General features: G+C 30.7%; 1 protein-coding gene across 3 annotated transcripts in view; it reads left to right on the top strand.

The window, feature by feature from the left end:
- LOC118197706 (potassium/sodium hyperpolarization-activated cyclic nucleotide-gated channel 3-like) overlaps nt 1-20,756 on the top strand; it is an 847,214-nt gene that overhangs the window by 608,697 nt on the left and 217,761 nt on the right. The window lies entirely within an intron of this gene.

Below are 20,756 nucleotides of genomic sequence, written 5' to 3'. Positions count from 1 at the left end.
GCTTTTGAGTAAACCGAAAGGGCTATCTGAAAGGTAAATAAAAGTTTTATAGCTTTTCAATAATGCAACGATCCCTTGACAAAAGGCGTAAAATCGTTAAATGAATCTTTCTGCTCCTTGGAGAAGTGATTAATTATAAAATTATTTATCGTAGATGTATTACGGAATTAAAATAAGGACCGGGTATTATCAGATCAGGTGCGCGGTATTTTTAATTAAATATACAATTAAACTGTACTAATTTTATCGGTTATTTATTTCTATTTACTTTATTGCAAAATTATATTTTATGTTACTCAAAATAATATTGTTAAAAAAGAAGCTTTTTTTTAAGTAGCATTTTGGGGGAAAAATTGCGTGTATAGAAGAAATATTATTTATAAAACTAAGGAAGACTAAGGAAAATGATTTCTCATAAGTTCAACAGGAAGACTACTCACACTGTTTACCTAAATCCGCAGATTTGAAAACTTTGTTAAATACTATTAGTTTTACAGATGCGTTTCATAAAATCATTTCTTACTACCTTATCATGGGCAAGAAAAATTAGTAATTTTTTTATCACGTTTAAACATATTCCTAACGTTGCTTCTCCAAAGAATTCCTTTTTAAGGTTTTGATAAGTAATTCAGTAATTGTGCATTATATTTCGGAGTTTATGCAAATATTCCATGTTTAAATGCCCTTCGGAAAACAATACCTAACTAATAGGTAGAGCCTAACATTTAAAGCGTATATTTCATAACTTGCATTTAATATTAAAAAAAAAATGTTTGCTTAATCGTAGCTACACAATTATGTTTATTGTACACCGCATCCGACCCCCCTCCAAATGGGATAGTTCTATATCGTCCGTTCTACTGGATATATATTAGTTTTATATATAGCATTGTTCTAACATAGGTATTTTGACACGAAATCGGACTTTTTCTGAAATAACATAACAATATTTTTCTATATTTCGATTCTACGAATCAAATTATGCCTAGATATTAAATTTTGTAAAATTTGGTGCGAAATTTACATTGTTCTAATATAGGTATTTTGGCACAAAATCGGATTTTTTCTGAAATAAAATAGCAATGTTTTTCCATATTTCTATTCAACGGCTCAAATTAAGCCGAACTACCAAGTTTTCTAAAAATCGCACGAGTAGTTTTTAAAAAATTAGCTCTCAAAATTTTAGGTCCTCACTGTTAATTGAGTTTGGTATATATTTATTCATCTCTCTTTTTTTTGTTAAACTTATTGGATTCTTCCTTTCACATTTCGAAATTCAGGTTCATTCCAAATAAAATTCACCCATTTTTTTTTATTATTTATTACTTATTTTTAAAATTTGTGTTTTTAAATAATTTTTATAAATTTTCCAAAAAATTATAATCTATAAAATTTTTAACCATCATCTTAAAATAGACGTATTTTTAAGCATATCTGCAAAAATTTACAATTCTTTATTTAAAATTTCCGAAGATATACGGGAATTTATATGTTGGCGCGTTTTGAAATTTGGCATAATTGTTGAAAGCGATAAAACATCAGATGTAGTTTAAACACTTTGCTAAAATTATTTGAAAGTAGAATCGATGTGACTTTTTCCATGGTCATACACAATGTAAAAAGGTAGGAACGAGGTGTTTTTTTTTTTTTTTTTTTTTTCCGCTCCAGCATAATGGAAGGGAAAGGAAAATTGACTGCTCTATATCAAGAAGTTCGCCAAGTGAATTATTCTTGACGAAGCTGATAAATTTTTGAATTTCTCCGTAAATTTCGCACCAAATTTTACAAAATTTAATCATAATTTGAGTCGTAGAATCGAAATGTGGAAAAAAAAATTGTTATGTTATTTCAGAAAAAGTCCGATTTCGTGTCAAAATACCTATGTTAGAACAATGCTATATATAAATATAATATATATCCTAAGTCGCGCTTTCTAGACATGAAAAACGCAATTTGAATTTTGTCAATCGGACCAGTAGAACGGGAGATATAGAACTGTCCCATTTATGTTTTCGCACAGTGTACCTTCAATATATGAAACTCAAATATAATGGAGGAATTTGCCTAACATGCAAACTTATTTTTCCCTTGTAAAACACCTTCTGCGGAGAATTTGGTACCTTAGATTATTATCTTATCATTTGCCCTCTTATCAGAGAACACCATCTTAAAACCCCCAGTAACAATACACAGTGGTAAAACAACATCATCCTGTAACAAGTATTGCCTAGATTATCGACAGGCTTGCAAAACTCGAAGCTCGCCATTGCCTGGTTATATATGTATATACTATGTATATATATTAATTTTACTTCCCCTTTTTAATTAGGGGCAGGGGTTATAGAACAGTGCCTAGAAAAGAATTGAATATTCACTCAGTTTGTTTCTAGAAGTTTAACTCTTTGTATTACTACTGTATTTAGATGTCTCCAATATATGTTTGTAAATTTCTGTAAAGTGTTGTCTTTGTCAAGTTTCTGCAATGTGTACTATTGTAAGTCTATGTTCTGCTGTAAAGTAATTTGAGTATCTGAAATACTAATGTAATAATTATATAAATTACGTAACTATGTCCTGAGCCACAAGAGCTATAATATCTTATAATGTTATTTAATATATCTCCTAATGCTAGGTATGCAGGGACGCGAATCAATAAGCACCTAACCTCTTGACCTCCGTCTCCCGTCAGCTGTCAACTGTAAAAATCCTTCAGAAGCGTAATGTTTTGCATTTGAACCTGAGCGGTCGTTCATCATTCACACGTTTTATTGTCGATGGAGGTTTTTTTCGTTTTCAAGTAAAACTAGTATTTTATTACCATGTAAGACATATTCTCACTGTGATTTTATTGTAGTATAACTGTAAGTTCAACTACCGATAACCAGTCCTTTGCTTTTCGTTCTAAGCCAAGTAAAATAAGCTGCATTGCTTAGCTATTTTCATATTTAAATTTGTTCTTTGCTTTAGAACAAGAAACAGAACTTACTGAAATACGTATTATTAAAAATAGCTGTTGACTTAATTCTAATGAAGGAAAACTGCATGTTTATTGGTATATAATCTTCGATAAATATGCAGTTATGAAAACTATTGAAAATAAAGATTATTTTTTTCCTTTATTCCACGAGTCTTGCTTAGTCATCAGAAATGGCCGTTTTCCTAAGTAAAGATTATGCAAATGCAGCGGTGTTGTCTCTATCCAATCGGTAGGGATATTTTGCCTTGCAACCTGCTGTATAACTTCGGTCGGTTACTTTCTAATAGCGTTTTGGTGCACATCGTATTATTTTGAAATTTTTACAAACAACAGACCGAATTTGTAACAAAACAGATACTCTTAACAAAAAACACTTAAAGCTTGGTTCTAAATTATGTAACCTTGAAACTTCATATAGTTTAATTTAGGCATGTTTGGGAAGGAAAATCAATTGAAAGATTTTTAACTATATTTATCAAATCTAATAATTAATATATTAAAAGCATATTAAAATATGCACAGTATTTAATCGCGCATTTTTCCTTCTCGCGTAAACTTTCTTTAGCGTTGCACAAGGTTCTGAAAAATTGCTTTAAGTATATTTTAAATTTTCATTTTCTTCAAGGTTTTAAAAAAAGCGAGCTCCCTTGAATTTTAAATTGAATAAGTTGACGTAGAAGTTTTCTTCATCTTACTAATTGATATGGTCATGGATTTCGGGTGCAGAGATTTTATTTTATCAATGTATCATGAAACAGTAATAGTGAAAAACGTTTTTGAAATTTTAATTTGTGCCTCTCCCGTAGGGCGTTATAATTGACTTAAACCTAACTGAGGATATAAATCACTTCCTGTTTTAGCGTGTTTGAAAATTTTTATTATGTATTAAAAAATCATTAATTTCATGTATTTTCAGAGGGCAAACATTTTCACAAAATGGTTGCTTTCTCATATCATTGGTATTTTTTAATTCTTGGGATGTCCCTCTGTTTTATTTCGTTTCTTATCTATTTTAATCTTTCTACATGAAATTTCGAAAATTTACAGAGTGTTCGAGAGTGTCATAATAAGGAATTAAATTTTTATAATGAGCAACACATGTCATACACTATAGGAAACATAACATTTTCATCAACAATGTATGAAACATGCTGCTTTCTACAAGAAGAAACCGAATTTATCTTAACTTCGATATTTGATCCTACGAACATTTCTGCTGTGTTTGGAATATTGCGTCTGGCAGATTGTTGCAGAAAGCAGGCTGCGTTCTTTCATTTTTTTGAGAAAACGATTTTAAAGATTACGACAACACACTAGCATTTGCATTAAACATATGCAAAACTCCGAAATATCAGGCATCCTTTTTTTGCACTGTTAGTGACATCCCTGACGAAATCAACGACTGAACAATCGAATCATTCATTCATGTGTTTATTATGCTCTTATAATTTAACAAATACCAGAGATAAAATGTTTCTTTTTTATAATCTCAAATGATATTAAAAATTTGTTTAAATTGTATCTAATGTATTCGTTTCTACTTTAGTATTAGCATAACCTTTTCCGATTTTTTATAGCAGAATTCCCGGACTTACAGCCAAATATAATGCTTTCATGCGTTTTCATGCTTTAAAAAGCGGAATTTCATTACTTTTCCCTCAAAGTTTATAAATACTTCTCTCCATACTTTAACCGTTGTTGACAAGTAACTGAAGATATTTTTGCACAGTAAAAGAAAAATAATACGGGAACACAAATTGAAGGAAATACGAAAGAAACTCCTTGAAGCATAATAAAAACTGGTTTGTTGCCAAAAATTGCGGTAAGAAGTTCTAACTTATGTTAGCTTTCAAATGCACTTTTGGTTGTATTATGAATATGATATGCCTGTTTATTAATAGCGTCTGAATGTTTTTATTGTGAATGTAAGCGATGAAAGATGAAAGGAAGGTTATGTATTAACCTAAATGACTTTGACACAGTTCTTAATTATGTCCTCACGGTACATTAATATCACTTAATGGTTTTGAGAGATTATTACGGAATCTTCAGAAACTGACATATTATTTAATCTCTTCATTTTTAAGAGGAAAAAATCGTCGGTATCAATGTATTAATAAGTGTCTTTAAGCAATCCTTTCAAATCATTCATCGATAAAGTTCATTAATTATTGCTTCTGTGTCTTCGTGATATCGAAAGGAATAAATGGTTATTGTTTTTTTCATTTTCCAAACCATTCTTTTCTTCAAAATCGTAAAAACAACCTTGTATTTAGCGTAGCGTAGGTATTCTTTTCTTGTTAAAAGTGCAGCATATTTTGAGCTTTACTTTTAAGCAGGAAACTTAGATTTGATTTAAAGGTTTATTTGGAAAATAAATCTTCCGATCAAGAAAACAACTTATAAAACAGTATAATAAATGGGTTGAAAAGTGTCTCGTCACTAAAAGAGTCAGTATTATCTCTCATTGAGTGACAATTGAGAGAAATTAGAAAATTAGGAATTTTATAAGAGGAGGAATAATCTAAACTTTTATATAGTTTTTGGTACCTTTAAACGAATTGTTTAATTTATTATTTCATTAATTTTTTACGATAAAATATTAATACGTTATTTCAATAGATGAGTGCTATTTTAATAATCATGAAATCAAGCTATCGTATTTAAAACATTTCCAGTATTAAATGCTTCCCACTGAAAAAGGCAAAGCATATTTATCAATTAAAGTATTCAAAGAAAAAATTGAGAATATGTGTATATAAGCCAGGTAGCGAAACACACAGTCTGCTTTTTCACATTCCATGTGGATATCTAAAAATAGACATAGATTAAGATCTTTGCCGAGTGAAATGTGAGTTAAAAAATTAAAACATATTCTTTTTAGTTATAAGAGAGCTTTTTAAAAATACTAAAAGATTTTAAATTAGTTAAATAAAAACTTACAATTTTGAAAACGTTACATTAGATTCTAAGACATCAAAAAGATTTTACCATTCAATTTTTTAAAAAATTAATAAGATTATTAAAACAGTGTAAAACATTAAGGAAATTTAAAAAAAATATTTTCAGTAGTTATAATGTACGAAATTATAAATATTATTTATTATTATCAAAACATTTGTAAATGCCCATTAAAATTATTAGTTGAATATATTATACGATAAATGTAGTTTATTATACGATAAATGTAGTTAACTACATCGAAGATGTAGTTATGTAATTAAATAAGTAAAATAACTATTCAAATTTTTAAGAAATTCCTTTATTACTTTCACTCCATCAGTTTGCTACTCAGTAAAAGGCTTATTAAGTTTGAAACTAAATTAAAGCTCTCATGCTTTGCCGACTAGTAGTACTTTGAGAAGCGGCTGTGCGCGAGAGCGAGTGAAATAACTCGAAAATTTTTTATTTGTGATTACGTCTACGGAAGTTATTTTGCTAGGAAGTGGTTTGTTTTTTAAACGAAAACAGTAAATCTCCTTTGAGATAAAGAAAAACTAAAATTGAAGATTATGATGAAAGGACTGGCAATATAGTAGCTGAAATTCGGTCGCCAACAAAGAACCTCTTAATTTATAGGTGATATCTCAAAAGTTTGCAATACCTTCTATTTGTCGACAAGAGCTGTTCTCTTCTTAACGCGAAAATATTGTCTATTTTCGGGTGTTAGTAACAATAAAATTTATCTGTAGTAAATATCTCTTGCCCTTTTACATTATTTGTTTCAAGTATAATAATAATAAATTGTAAAATTTATTATTTGTAATTTTAAAGATAATTTATATAAATTTTGACTTATTATTTAGAATCATTTTGATGATTTACATTCAAATGAATTTTAGATTCTTGAAAACTCGAAGAGACTTGTATATATTTTACAGATTTAAAACTAATTTCCTTTACACATGAAACAAAAGTTGTTAATTTTATACGTGAAAATTATGTATTTTATAATTTTCTTACTACGATTTGCCTATCTACCTGTTTTAGTCAGTCTAACATTAACTTCGAAATTAAAAGTTTTTTAACATGTGAATTTTACTTAATTTAATCCACTTCTCAACATTACTGAAAACAAAATATTTAAGTTTCTGCTATAAAAAAGAATATTCTGGCTATTAACACATTAGTATTAGTTATTATTAATTGTTTTACATACTCTTGCACGAAGTACTATTTATTAAAAAGTAAAGAAAATGCGTTAAAGAGAATGTTCATTTGAAGTTTTCTAAAACTACCTTTTGTCTGCATTAGTGGAATAAATGCAGCATTTTTGCTTGATTATTTATTCATTTTATTGAGTATTTCTAAAGAGCTATTAAATAATAAACTATACGCGAGAAAAAAACTCTTCTTTATGATGTAGACGTTCACTAGTATCCTTAATTTAACTTCTCTGCGTTGTTCTTGTTTTCTTTGTGAAATTCTGAAATACATTTATTTATAGCATAACTGCATATAGGTGTCCTATTATCCACAGACTACATTAATTTACTTAAATTAGTGTTTTTTAGAAAAAAAATCTCCAATAAAACTCTCTCACACAATTACTTGAGATATTTTAGAGATTACCGCTGCCTCTCTGGTAATTGAAGCTGAACGAATTATAACATGCATTTATGAAAGTCTAACGACTTTGTAAAACTAAATAAGACTTTATGAATGGTTTCTTAAAAGAAACTGATTCATATTTGTGTTACTTACTTAGCAAAGAACTAAAGCACTCATGCAGGCAGCTTTTATAGTAGGAAATGAATGTACTCGTCGTGTTACAAAAGGTAGCTTTATATTTTAAAACTACAGTAGAGGAAGCTCCAGTTAGAAGAGAAAATAATGATAAACAAAATCTTCGGAAAAAAACGTAAAATTTAATTCTGAAAAAATGTATACATAGCTAAATATTATATACAGCATGTACATGCACTTAAATGCCTGCAAATTGTAAAATATAGATAGCACTTATAAAAATGCGCCCCAAGAATTACTTATGCTTTCCCCTTATAATGAAAAATCTAATATATATTTCCTCGCATATTCCCCCCCTTTTTTTCTTACTCATTTTATCGTCCAAAAATCGAAAGGGAAGTATTGTGAGAATAATATAATTTCTGAAGGACGCAATTACAATAAGAACATAACAAATGAAAAATAGTCAGAGATAAATAACAGGTAAATATCGCTATATTGTTTCTTTAAAAGAAACCTATATTCCAATAAGATTATATAATAATATTACAATTACAATATCTAATACGATATCTTTATTTCTATTTCCCCATAATTTGAAACTCACTCGTTCTTATTGTCACCTGTTCTATTTCTTAAGCCATTCTACTTCTTAAGCCACAGATCATCCATAAACAATTAGAGAATGCTCATGTACAGCTAAATCGGCGAAATAATAGATTGATTCTCAGTTCATGTTTGCTTTTTTTTTTTTTTTTTTTTTATTTGTAGTGACGAGTCTGTTCTTACACTGAGCTGGCAAAAGAAGTCCAATACTTAGAAGGAAGAGGTTCAACGTAACCTTCGCAGATAGTTTTCGAGGGTTTGTCTTTATTAGTAACACAAATCACTACACATATGAAACAAGTTTCAAATTTAGCGGGGCTCCTTCTCTGAACGCTCTGAGGAAGGGACAAGTTACTCGAATATTTTTTAATTTTCAGGACCTGGATAACAGGAAAATTAATAAAAAAATGCTAAATGTCTAAAACGCTAGGGTCACAAGTACGTGAGATACTTCTCATAAAGTAAACGCAGAATTAAATAAAAAATACACGATAAAGATTGTTAATAAGGAGGTTATTTTTGTTATGTATGAATATTACAATTAAATGGTAATTACTTCTTCTTTTAATTACCATAAAACGGTTTTTATAGCATCCTATAATTTGTAATTTATACAAGAATTATTTGTATTTACATACATGCACATAGCTTTGAATACTTATTAACAGATACAAACTGCTCAGCAAGCCAGCATACTTTAAAATGTTCAACACAAATGATAAATGTTTGCTACAGTCTTGTGACACTATATGAGTCTCAAGAGAGAAATTAGAAAGCGTGAATTTTCGGATTGAGCTTCCACTTATCTGCTAATCTCTTGGCCTGGGGAAAGGACTTCTTAATTTATACATCTCATAATTTATTATAGCTCATTTAATTTGCTACGGATATTTAGCAAATTAAAATCTTAATATAGCTAGTATTAGAGCTTTCCAATGATAATTCATATACTATTTTGTAACGCATTTTTTAACCATTAATGTAGCTTTAGCAAAATGAAGAAATATTATACCGCAGCTTATTGCATTTCGATTAACGTATTAATTGTCTTTTTTCCACAATTTCAAAAATGTGGAAAGTGGTTACCTAGAGTTTTTAGTTAGCGGTTAATGCATTATCCAATCAGTCAAGAATCATTGTATTTTAAATCTTAGAAACATCTTTGGTCATGACCAATAAATGTCAAATTCCATTGGAAAAATTAATAGAAACCGTGCGTAATAAAAGAGATTGTTTTGCTTTATTTTCCTCAGAATTTAATGAAAAGTATCGGTTTATCTTTCTTATTTTCAGCAATTTCTGCTGTGAAGGACGATTTCATTAGGAATATCGATTTTCTCTCCAGCTGGCATTGCGTAGAAAATTCGTTGAAATCCCAGTGTAATTGACCAGAACTGCTTTTCTTATCTACATCTCGCCTCGTAATTTCACAGACTTTCAAAAACAGCTTCGATATATTATTTTAAGAAACTATCAACTGTTATACCCAAATAAATAATCCGATGTATGACAATTCTTACATATAAGTAGATACACCGTATCCACAAATATCTATCTTTGTTTTTGAAACAGTTATAAGTACCCTATCTTTGTTTATGAAATCGTTATAAGTACATATTACCCTATCTTTAAGTTATAAGTAAATATTCCTCTATCTTTGTTTTTGAAACCGTTATAAGTACACATGTACTTCTAGTTACAGAAATATTTTAAAGGATACCAATATTCATGTTTTATAATTTTAAATTTAAAAAATCAGTTTAATATAAATTAAGAAATCTAAATTTTTGTACATTCCTTCGGTTCCTATACTTATATTTAGGAAAATCTTCTAATCGTTATAAAAATAAAAAACAAAATGTTTGACTCCCGTTCGATAAAAACTGACAGAGACACTTGATATTAAAATCTGGAACCACGCTCATGGGTCGTATGCAAATTGAAGAGCGGCATGTTTGCATTTGTAAAAAACTAAAAATAAAATTTGCTTAAGGAACGTTTATCAGGATAACCGTTTTCAAAGTGAAGATCTTATTTACAGAATCTCATTAAAATCGTGTTTTAGAAAACATTAGCGGGATTCAGCATTGGCACGTTGACAACCCGTAATACTATTTGCATTAATTAAGAATGAAAAGTATTTGTACTTTAATGAAAATTTTACAATTACCAGATTATTACGATTGTAAAATTTAATAAAACTTCATGAAAATATTAGTAATTTATTATTAGTTAGACTTAAAAAATTTATAAATTGCGTGAAAATTCTTTAGGAGTACAAAAATAACAAGATTTAAAAAAAAAAATCAGTAAATCAAAAAGAAATATCATTGAAAGGCATTTAAGGCCAGAAAACAACATCGAATTCTCTAATTTATTTATGAAACGACCTCTAAATGCAAATATAGAATGATGTCGGATTGTGAAATGAAATATCTTAGTCAATTTTTGTCTCCGGAACTCAACATTTTCTGTTTTATTCTTTACTAGCGGAAGTACCTGATGCCAGTTCAGTTAGACAACAGAGAGAACAATACCGCTGGAATCCTTCTCTAATTATTGATCTTTGATGCAATAAAATCGGGTGAGGTTGTTTTCTTGTGTTGTGAGATATTTTTATTAAAAGGAGGAGCGAAAACGTAGAAATTCTTTCCAGTTCCTACTCTTGAACATCACATACATCCATGATATCTTTATTACACACTTGTTGATTGCAAAATTATATTAAATTTTTCCATCAATATGTTTTCTAAATTGTTTTTTATTATATAAATTTGCTTAGTTGTTATCACATTCATTTGGTCAAAGTAACAGAAGAATAGCTATGGCAAAGAACACGAGGTGTTTATTGCCTTGAAAATTGTTTTCTTTAGAGAACTTATAACGAAAACAGAATCAGTTGCTTTAGACGTGAAAATTTCAAACAGCAGGTATGGAAATCAAGTGTTCAGCTCAAGGCAGAGTTTAACATATATTACGAGTTCCTAACAATGGCTCTGGTAACTTAATTTTTTTCTGTAAAATACATTTTCTGGAAATATTTTTTATTCGTCCATTAGAAAAAGATTTATCTTATTCTAACTCAGTTTTTCTCTAAACGAGATTCTATCTTTTTCCATCTTATAGACATCGTTTTTTTCATCGACCCTCGTATTTCTCTCAATAATATGCAGCATACTACATAATGCAAATAACTGCATATAAATAACTTAGATTGAGAATATGAGCAAAAGATAAAAAAATGCTTTATTACTCTTACGTTTAATTAATGTTTTTACGTAATCATTTTTAGTTTTAAAATATAAACAAATTTTCAAAAACAAAATCACATATTTTAATTATAAAAAATTTCGATTTTAATTAATGTGATGTCCATGCTCGCTGTGAGACAATTTTTTTAATATTTGGCATACGATGAATTAAATTTTAAATCACTTCTTTCAAAAGTATTCAACTTGTTTCTTGTTTTCCTTTTTAGTTTCTCATCTTTCATAATTTTTTAATTCTATTTTCTTGTGTTCTCGAGTTTTACTTTTTATTTTGCTGTTACTGCTTAAAAAAATTATACATTTAAAATAATTATTGGTTTTTAAAACACATTAAATAGTTTTAGTGCATTTTCCTAACTTCGTTATGTACCTTTATATCAGTAAACAATTAATTATTAATTTTACTAAAACAAAATTGTAATCAATGAAATCTTGGTTATGCCGATCATATTCCAGTGTATATTCGGCTGTCGACCCCTTTCCGATTACTGATCCCCTTGCGAAAATCATTCCAGTTACCTATCACTTCATTTCAAGTAATACGCTTTGATAACAAATGTTAAGAAAAAACAGTAACATAATGATTTTCTAAAAAAATAATCACTTATTTCTTGCCACAATACGGTAAAACTTTTAGCATTGGATAATTGTTTTCCAATAAGGTTCTAGCCCACCAGCGGCCGAGCGGTAAAGTCGCTGAACACTGGTAGTTCGGTCCGAGGTTCGAATCCCGCGAACGGGCTGGCTGCATGGGTGTTTTCGTGGTTTTCCCCATGTGTAACGTGTATACGAGCCAGTTTCCCTTAGAAAGTCCTCCACGAAAGGCATCCCTCCTCTTAGGCAGATAGCCCTTGTGTGCTTTGCCATAATTAAATACACCACACCAATAAGGTTCTTTCAGAATTAGCTCCAGCTGTGTCATATTTTGTTTTTAATTCTTCATAAATATATAACAAACCCTTCGTGCTATACTAAACCTTCCACATGTTGATATAATTTGCTTGGTAATAATTTTCGTAAACATCATGAAAAATTCTTTTGTCTTTTTTTATTTCCGCATGTAATTTAGGGAGGGAGTTAAGTTAAGCAGATAGGAAACTCACGATATTATTTATTTTTCTGTGCGGTTCTTTTTTCTTTGTGCTGTTCAGCTGAATTTAGATTTAATCAATACAGTTTCTCCAGCCTTGTTAATTTATTCTGAAGTATACTCCCATTTACATGAACTTTAATATTATGATTTATGAACCTATCGTCTCTCATGGTTACGAGCTGTATATACAACTCACCGCTTTAGGAGCTATGAGCTTCAATTCCTCTCTGTATGGCAGTTTAATTCTCCCACAGCACATGAGCGCTAAATTCCAGATTTTCAATAATGATGAAAGATTTCTTCTATCTTTGTTTGGATATGTGGAAGACGTTTCATAGCACAAAGACAAAAAAACCCAAACACATAAATTTCAGTTATATTACTTTTTAAGGGGGCTCTTGTGCACCTTGAAGAGAATTTTATTTCTAATTTGGCTTAGATTCCCTTTTTACCAAGTGTTAAAGCACAATTTGCACAATTTTAGGAGTGTTTAAAGTTTTAATATAATTTTTTGAAAAAGCATTCTTCGCAAAATTTCAAAATCAGTGCCATCAAAGAGATCAGAAAATAATTTTCGAACTAAAATTAATTCCAAATTTCTAATATAATTTACCGATTTTGTATGATTTTTAAGACATTTGTACATTCTTCCTCTTTTTTTTCATCTCCAATTATTTTTCATTTCCTGTTCTTTGGCTTGACAATATATAATTGTTTTACACTTTATCTCAGTACATTCAGTTCTAAAATCAGTATTTATCTTTATTTTATCCTTAAGCAAGATATTTTAAGATATATTTACAATAAAATCTTCATCTCAAACTTATTAATCGCTATTTCTGTAAGGCTTTGCTTTTAGCTCCCGAGTTGTGATTTGCAGACTAAAGAATATACCTGAAAATACCTCTTTTATATATTTCTAAGAACACGAAAGTTAAATCAGTTTTCAACTCCTAAATATGTTAAATATTGACTGCCAACTAAGAGAAAATTTGAATACTCTTCTGTTATTGGGACCGGATTCAGCAATGTACGTATTGATGTATGTGCGTGTATGTGTATATGTATGTAAAATAAAAAAGTGCAAATCAAAATTATAATTTAAAATGCCTCTTAATTGCTCATAATTTGAGTGCGTTGTCTCTAGTAATAACTTTCTCTAAACTGCGTCATATCTGAAAACATATTCCGCATTATGTCATCTTGAAACTTCTGCATTGCCTATAAGTTTTAGCCAATCATATTAACGAAAACTTTTACTATAAATATCGTGGCAATCCTACCCCCACGCTCTTTCTCTGCTTGTGCTTTACTGGCCGAAGGACGTCTTCTACTTTTCTGCTTTGGTTAAAAATGTGATGCGCTATCATCAAAATTGTGGGGTGCAAATTGACTCCCAGGGTGAAGTGCACAGTATATACACACGCACATACATACGTACGTATACATGCATAACTGCATACATCCAGCCATCCATTCATGCATATGTACACACAATTCTGGATCCCGTTTCGATGACAAAACAGTACTAAAATTAGTTTTGTCCATGGCACCAACTACCAGGTAACTTTCAGTGCTTTTCATTTTCGAGCAACTACATTTAAATTCGTTAGACACTATAAAATCACTTAGGAAAGATGAATTCTGAGAAAAGACATACCTGTTACCTAATGTCTTACTGAAAATGTATCCATAAATGAGCGGGAAATACTAGCATAAAACATTCATTAATTTCAATATTATTATCTGTTCAAAATAAAAATCAGGAATACATTTTTGCGATATGCTTAAAAACTATCTTTCTTGTATACAAAAGGTTGATTGCTTTCACAAGTTAACAGAATTAGCACGGTTTTCGGCCTTTTTGAGCTTGGATACAAATTCGATGCAACTTTGGTTGCTTACACACTATCTAGGTAGGATGCTCTTAAATAATGAGTTTTAAGATTTAAATCTGTTAAAACTTCAATTATGTCGTAATTAGAGTTTTGAATCTGAGACCCGAATCTTACCTTGCCATGCAACGTGTTAAAAATCAAGCTTCAGCTTAATAATACTTTTTTAAGCAAGTATGGAATTTTCATTTCCCCTCCTCTGAAAAATAAAATTTTGGGAATGCTAATGCAAAGATTTTTTTTTCTTTTCCCTTATCGATTTTCCACAATTCCTTTCCTTTTATACTATTTATTCTCACTATTCTTCTTTTCCAAGGCGAAGAAGCCAAGTATTATAAAAAATGAAAATGTGTTGTATTTGCATCTTTGGAATGAAATTATCTGCAGAAAATTCTCAGAAGAATGATTGGGAAAGTTTTGCAAAACTGGACAAGCTGAGATAAAATATTTCTTATTCAACTGTAAAGACTTGCAATAGATTTATTCCTTCATTGGTACTTCTAAGCTAAACTTTTAGATGATGGATTTTCACCATTAACTGACTGGAGAGCTAACTTAACAATATTACAAACAAAAAATGTAAAATATGACTATCATTTATTTCCAAGTAATCTTGTGATAACAGCATCCGATTATTTTATGGTAAGATCAAATGGAAAGAGCCAATTTCGCGGCTCATATTGTCAAATGGAGATTACCAAAAATTACTAGTATTTTAAGACTAAGGTCTCTATCCTGAACAGGTCTCGCACATGTTTTCATAAATTAAAGAGATGCAAAATAACAATTTGCTGGATAATTTTACAAATTCAAATGCAGTAATAACTAATTCCACTATCAGAAACATTTCGGCTTACATTGCATAATACACTAGAAGTCATTCGTACTGAGAAGTTCCTCTTTTATGGTTTTTTTTTAATTAATTCCTTTTTCGAGGTAAATGACATTTTGTCTTTAGAAAATATCAACAAGTGGAAGTAAACTGTTACTGCTATTTAAAAATAAAACAAAATCGTACAGTGCAGTTTAAAAATATAAAATGTTTGTTTAATTAGTATTACTTTGATGCTCGAAAGTTTATTTTTTTCCGGTCATTAGTAGCCAAAATTGAAAATTAACAAAATAATTAGGGCACAATCCAGATGTCATTCAAAGAAAATGTTCCTATCTTTCAATCATTATCAAAATGTGTCATCTGATTTTTATGTAGCGTATAGTACTTGTATATATCGTCAACAACATGCCAGTAACATGAATCGGTAAAATGGTTGTTGTTGTTGTGACTTATCTAACTTGTCTGATAGTAACATCAGAACAAGCCACGAAATTTATCGTGGCAAGGAATGCAAGACTGCGCCCGTCTTTGGCAAGAGCCTTGAGCACCATACAGGTGATAGTACGACTTTGTTCAGTTCCGCTCCCATTTTTCATAGAGAACACTCCGGGGGGAAGGAGGGGTCCGAGGGACTCTGACATTTGTTTCCCTACCAGAGCCTCTCGAGATGACTTTCGGCTCGCCGCATATTTAAAGGTATCCCGTGCTGCACAAACACTATATATTTACAAATATCTACGCCTTCTACAGGATTCGAACCCGGGCCCTTCGATATGGCAATTACACGAAACACTGTCACGGTTGGACAGTAAAATAGATGTTTCTCAAAAAAAAATCTGTGATATTTTGACATTTATCAAAAACTCAATTACAAATTTTTATATATCTTCATTTTTAAATGCATATATATTTAAGCAATAAATCGTGAATTTTAAAATTTTGAGGGTGTCTAAACGTTATAGTTTATAAGTAAATTTATTATATGATTTTAATAAAAGCACATGAATGTGGAAAGGTCTTTTTACTTAATTGTACGAAGTAAAAAGGAAGTATTGTAATCGCGAAAAGCTTCAGGCAGCATATTTTAACGAAAATATCCACTTTGACCGATTTCGAATGCAATTTAACGACGTTTTTGCGTGATATATGTACGTAAAAACAAAACAAAAGACTCCTTTCCTCCAAAAAAAACTAGAAAACTGCTTTAAAATGAATTCTGAAGAGAATTTTTCGTGGCGTCTGTACGAACGTATGTACGTACGTACCTCGCATAACTCAAAAACGAGTAGCCTCAGAACGTTGAAATTTTGTATATAAGACTACTATAACGTGTAGATGTGCACCTCGTATTTTGGTTTCAATCGGCCGCGCCAAACGGATATAAATATATTTATAAATATATCCACTCTGTTTCCCGCCTCAGTGATCTCAGTTTCTTTACTCTTATATGTTTGTAAATTGTACATTTTTTGCTTTAAAATTGATTGAATTATGTTGTTTTTATCTTCCGGTTAAGGGTTTTATGCCTTTAGTAAATCTGTATGCAATATTTTTAGAATTATCAACAATCTTAAAATTGTTTTAGTGCCGCTAAGCCTAATTTGATGGCGGCCATTGCTCTTCTTTAGATTTGAAACAGCTGAGTAGCGGATTTGTTGCCAATTTAGAGAAACTTAGCTTCGCAACAACAAAGATAACGCCTTCATTTATTATTTAAATCATGCTTAATCCTTTCTGGAATTTTTTCGAGGAAATAAGCGTTTGAGATTTACTTCGTAATTTTTAATACAGATATTTTGAGTTTTTATGTATTTTTGCCTTGTCGCGAAGTGAAAACTGAATTAATTGAATGAGAAATACTCAATCGTCTGTGAAAAACTGTTCCTTTTTTGTTTTGTTTGCTTAATTTCTTTTATACATCATTCTGGCTTTATTATAGTATTTAAATAGAACATGTGGCAACGATTAGATAATTCTATTCTTTAAATGATATAAATTTTGTGCATTATGAGTTATAATATGAATGAAATATAATACTGTTAAGTGAATCTAGCGCCAGAGTGTCCCTATGGTAAACAAATACTAGAGTGAATTTTAAAGAATGCATTTATTCTATTGTGGTTTATGCGCTGTCGGCGAAATACATTTAGTTTAATGCAATAAGTTTAAATGAAATGCAAGAGAAAATGTGTATAATTTAGTATTCCGTGCAAGGAAGTCATGCGGTGTACACATCAGATTTTTTTAAAACAAAATTGTGAATGAGAGTGATATTCTGGCCGAAATTTTGTACGCATATTTTATGAACACATATTGCATTTACTGAGTAGATGAACCCCGTGGGTAGACAACGAATACTTTAGAAAAATGCTGAAGAGAGTGTCAAGACAGCAATAGAAATTTCATTAAGCACGTCGGTGCTTCACAAGAGAAAGAATGTGAAATATCCTATACGGGAATTGAAGATTTTTTTTTATTTTATTTTCATTTTGCTATTATTATTTTCTTTCTCTCTGGCTCTTTGTCAAGTTGCTTTTCTTAAATAACTAAGATTGCAAAAGAAGTAAGCAATAAAACATGTGTATAGCTATTGTAGTTTGCTCCAGTAATAGATAGATATACGTATGGAGGACACTTATTATGCACAAACAATAAACTATCGTCTCACCATACTATTTCTTTAAGATAAAACACTAACTGATGGGTTTTACATTTTATTGTGGTACTTACAATTCAGTAGGTTATGAGGTATTTCTCTCGATTTCTTCGCGTGCCTTCGTGGTGTGGTAGTCTGCACGCTGGAGCTTATTCCAGAGGTCTGCGGTTCGATTCCCGGCGAAGGCGTTGCTAATTTTTCAAGTTTTCTTCTGCCAAAAAAATACCTAATGTTTCTGAATTGTTATTACAGTTCTGAATCGAAATCTAGAAATGAGATACTGCAGTTTGGAAATTGGAATTTGATAATGAGTGATGAATTCTCTTCGTCTGCGTGCCTTTTTATCTTGTGCAAATTGTCCCCAACACAGCAGCATTTGCTATTATTATTGCATTTTAAGTTCATTTTACAAAGTTGCTATTATGATACTAATTATTATATTAAATAAATGCTAGCTCAAATAGCTCAAATAAGTGCGACATAATTTTGAAGAAAGAAGAGCTGTTTGGATAATGTCTATGGGTAACATAGTTCAGCATCGTAAGTGTAAGAAGATTCATTATTTTAATTATTTTTCACTTCAATGACTTGGTTTTTATCAAATACCTCTTAATAGGTAATAAGTCTGACGCCGGGACTTGCTGTAATGTGCAGTTCTTAGCCGACATTTAGAAACATAATGTTCAGAATCCCTTCTTTTCCCCACATATGCTGTTGTCAATGGGAGAAAGATTAATTTTGTAAAAAGATATGTTTAGAACGGACCGGGCCTATTCAAGTATTGGTTTAGAAATAAATTAGGTCTTTCTTTCTCGTATTCCTCTCTTAATAACAGAAACAGTGAAGGAACTACCGCGAAGTATTATTCTAATAAATACACGGTGTATCAGTACAGCTGTGACAAACTTTCAGGAGAGATATAGTACGATGGGAAATCACATAGCAATGCACGGTCGGAAACGCTTTCCTGACGTGGTACTGAAGACACAAAACGCAAAAGGGGAAGTCCGAGGTTCGCATCCCGCGAACGGGCTGGCTGCATGGGTTTTTTCGTGGTTTTCCCCATGTGTAACGTGTATACGAGCCAATTTTCCCTTAGAAAGTCCTCCATGAAGGCATCACTTTCCTTAGGCAGATAGCCCTAGTGTGCTTTCCCATAATTAAATACACCAACACCAATATTCATTAGTCAGCACTTTTATATAATTTCACATGTCAGTAATTAATGACACATGTCAATCATAGGGTACTTCTTAAAATATCTTTACTAAAATTTATTATTCAAAGATTAAACAAATTAGTGCAAGCTGGTTTTGCAACTCTTACTATTAAGCAAGTTTGTATATCGAACATACATGATTTTCAGGATTTAATTTATCTCGGGTTAATGCAACTTTCCTATTCTAAAGCTTAAATTAATTTTAAAACTTAATTAAAAATGTCAGGCAAGGTCAAGGCTGTATGGGAGACGTGGCATCACTCTCCTACCAAGCTCCAGTAATTTCGTACTTGCTTCTAAATACGTGTGAGGCCTCGCCTTGTTATGGTGGAACACGATTCTTTTGCGATTTTCCAGGTCTGGCCTTTTCTCTTCGATTGCTTCCTCCAGTTTTATAAGCTATTGGCAGTAAACATCAGTGTTGAGCATCTGGTTGCTTTGAAGCAGCTCAAAATATGCAACACCTTTGAACCCCACCAATTTGACAGAAATTTTACTCTTGATATGATCTGTGGTAAAATCCTAGTATGCGCGATTTTGAAGATTGTCGCCAACCCTCGTTTACTGCTCATCATAATGTCGCCAAATCCTGTGTGTACCGTATAGTAGGTTTAAAACTGATTTGTGGATACATCATGCTTGGACTATGATATTTTACGATTAATCTTATTGTAGACGATCCATTTTTCATTACCAGTTGGTAGTTTGTATCAAAAAAGGGTTGATTGCATTACGTTTGATATGAGTATAGCAAACATTGATTCGCTGTGTTAAGTGAATTTCTTTCAATTTATGCGGAAACCAAATATCGAGTTTTTTAACCATTCCAAGATATCTTATGTTATTTTCAGAAATGAGCGATAGACTTAACCTTTTTTCAATCTCTTGTACAATTATGTGACGATTTAATTCAATTATGGCTTTAATTTGCTCATCATTTGCTTGAGAACTTCAGCCAGAATATTACTCATCTTCATCTGAAAACTCTTCAGAAGGAAATTTTTAAATCCGTTTTGACGGTCTTCTTTTAAGCAATCAGCATCATAAACTTCACGTATGTTTTGCTGCTTTATGTCCTTATGAAAAGAAAATATGTCGAAAATGTTTATTTTTGCATCCCATGTTAAAACTGACCATAAAGTAACAGTTGTAAATAAAAGTACACGGAATTTGTTTCTGTAGCAACCTTTAAGTGTCAGCTGCCAACTCTCGAAAGGAAAAAAAAATAAGAGATTGACAGATGAGTAATAAAAGGAACATAATACTGCTGAAATTACTCTTTTACCGGCCGAAGAATATTGTTTTGTACATATAATGCAAAAGAAAAAAAAATAAATAAATATGTGATGCCTATTCTAAACTTCTTATAAATTTGATTTTATAAGCATGATTATTAAAGTAAATAATTAAATGCAGTCATTTCCAGCCTTTCTCAGTCAACAAAAGGTTTTTAAAATATGATAAAAGACTTACTTTTGCGTGGTCTAGAAAGAGTACCGCCCACTTATCTTGATCCCTAT

The sequence above is a fragment of the Stegodyphus dumicola genome, chromosome 4, assembly GCF_044657685.1.
Source record: "Stegodyphus dumicola isolate Sdum_Otavi_A_Nest chromosome 4, ASM4465768v1".
Classification (NCBI taxonomy): domain Eukaryota; kingdom Metazoa; phylum Arthropoda; class Arachnida; order Araneae; family Eresidae; genus Stegodyphus; species Stegodyphus dumicola.
This window is presented reverse-complemented; position numbering and strand designations above follow the sequence as displayed.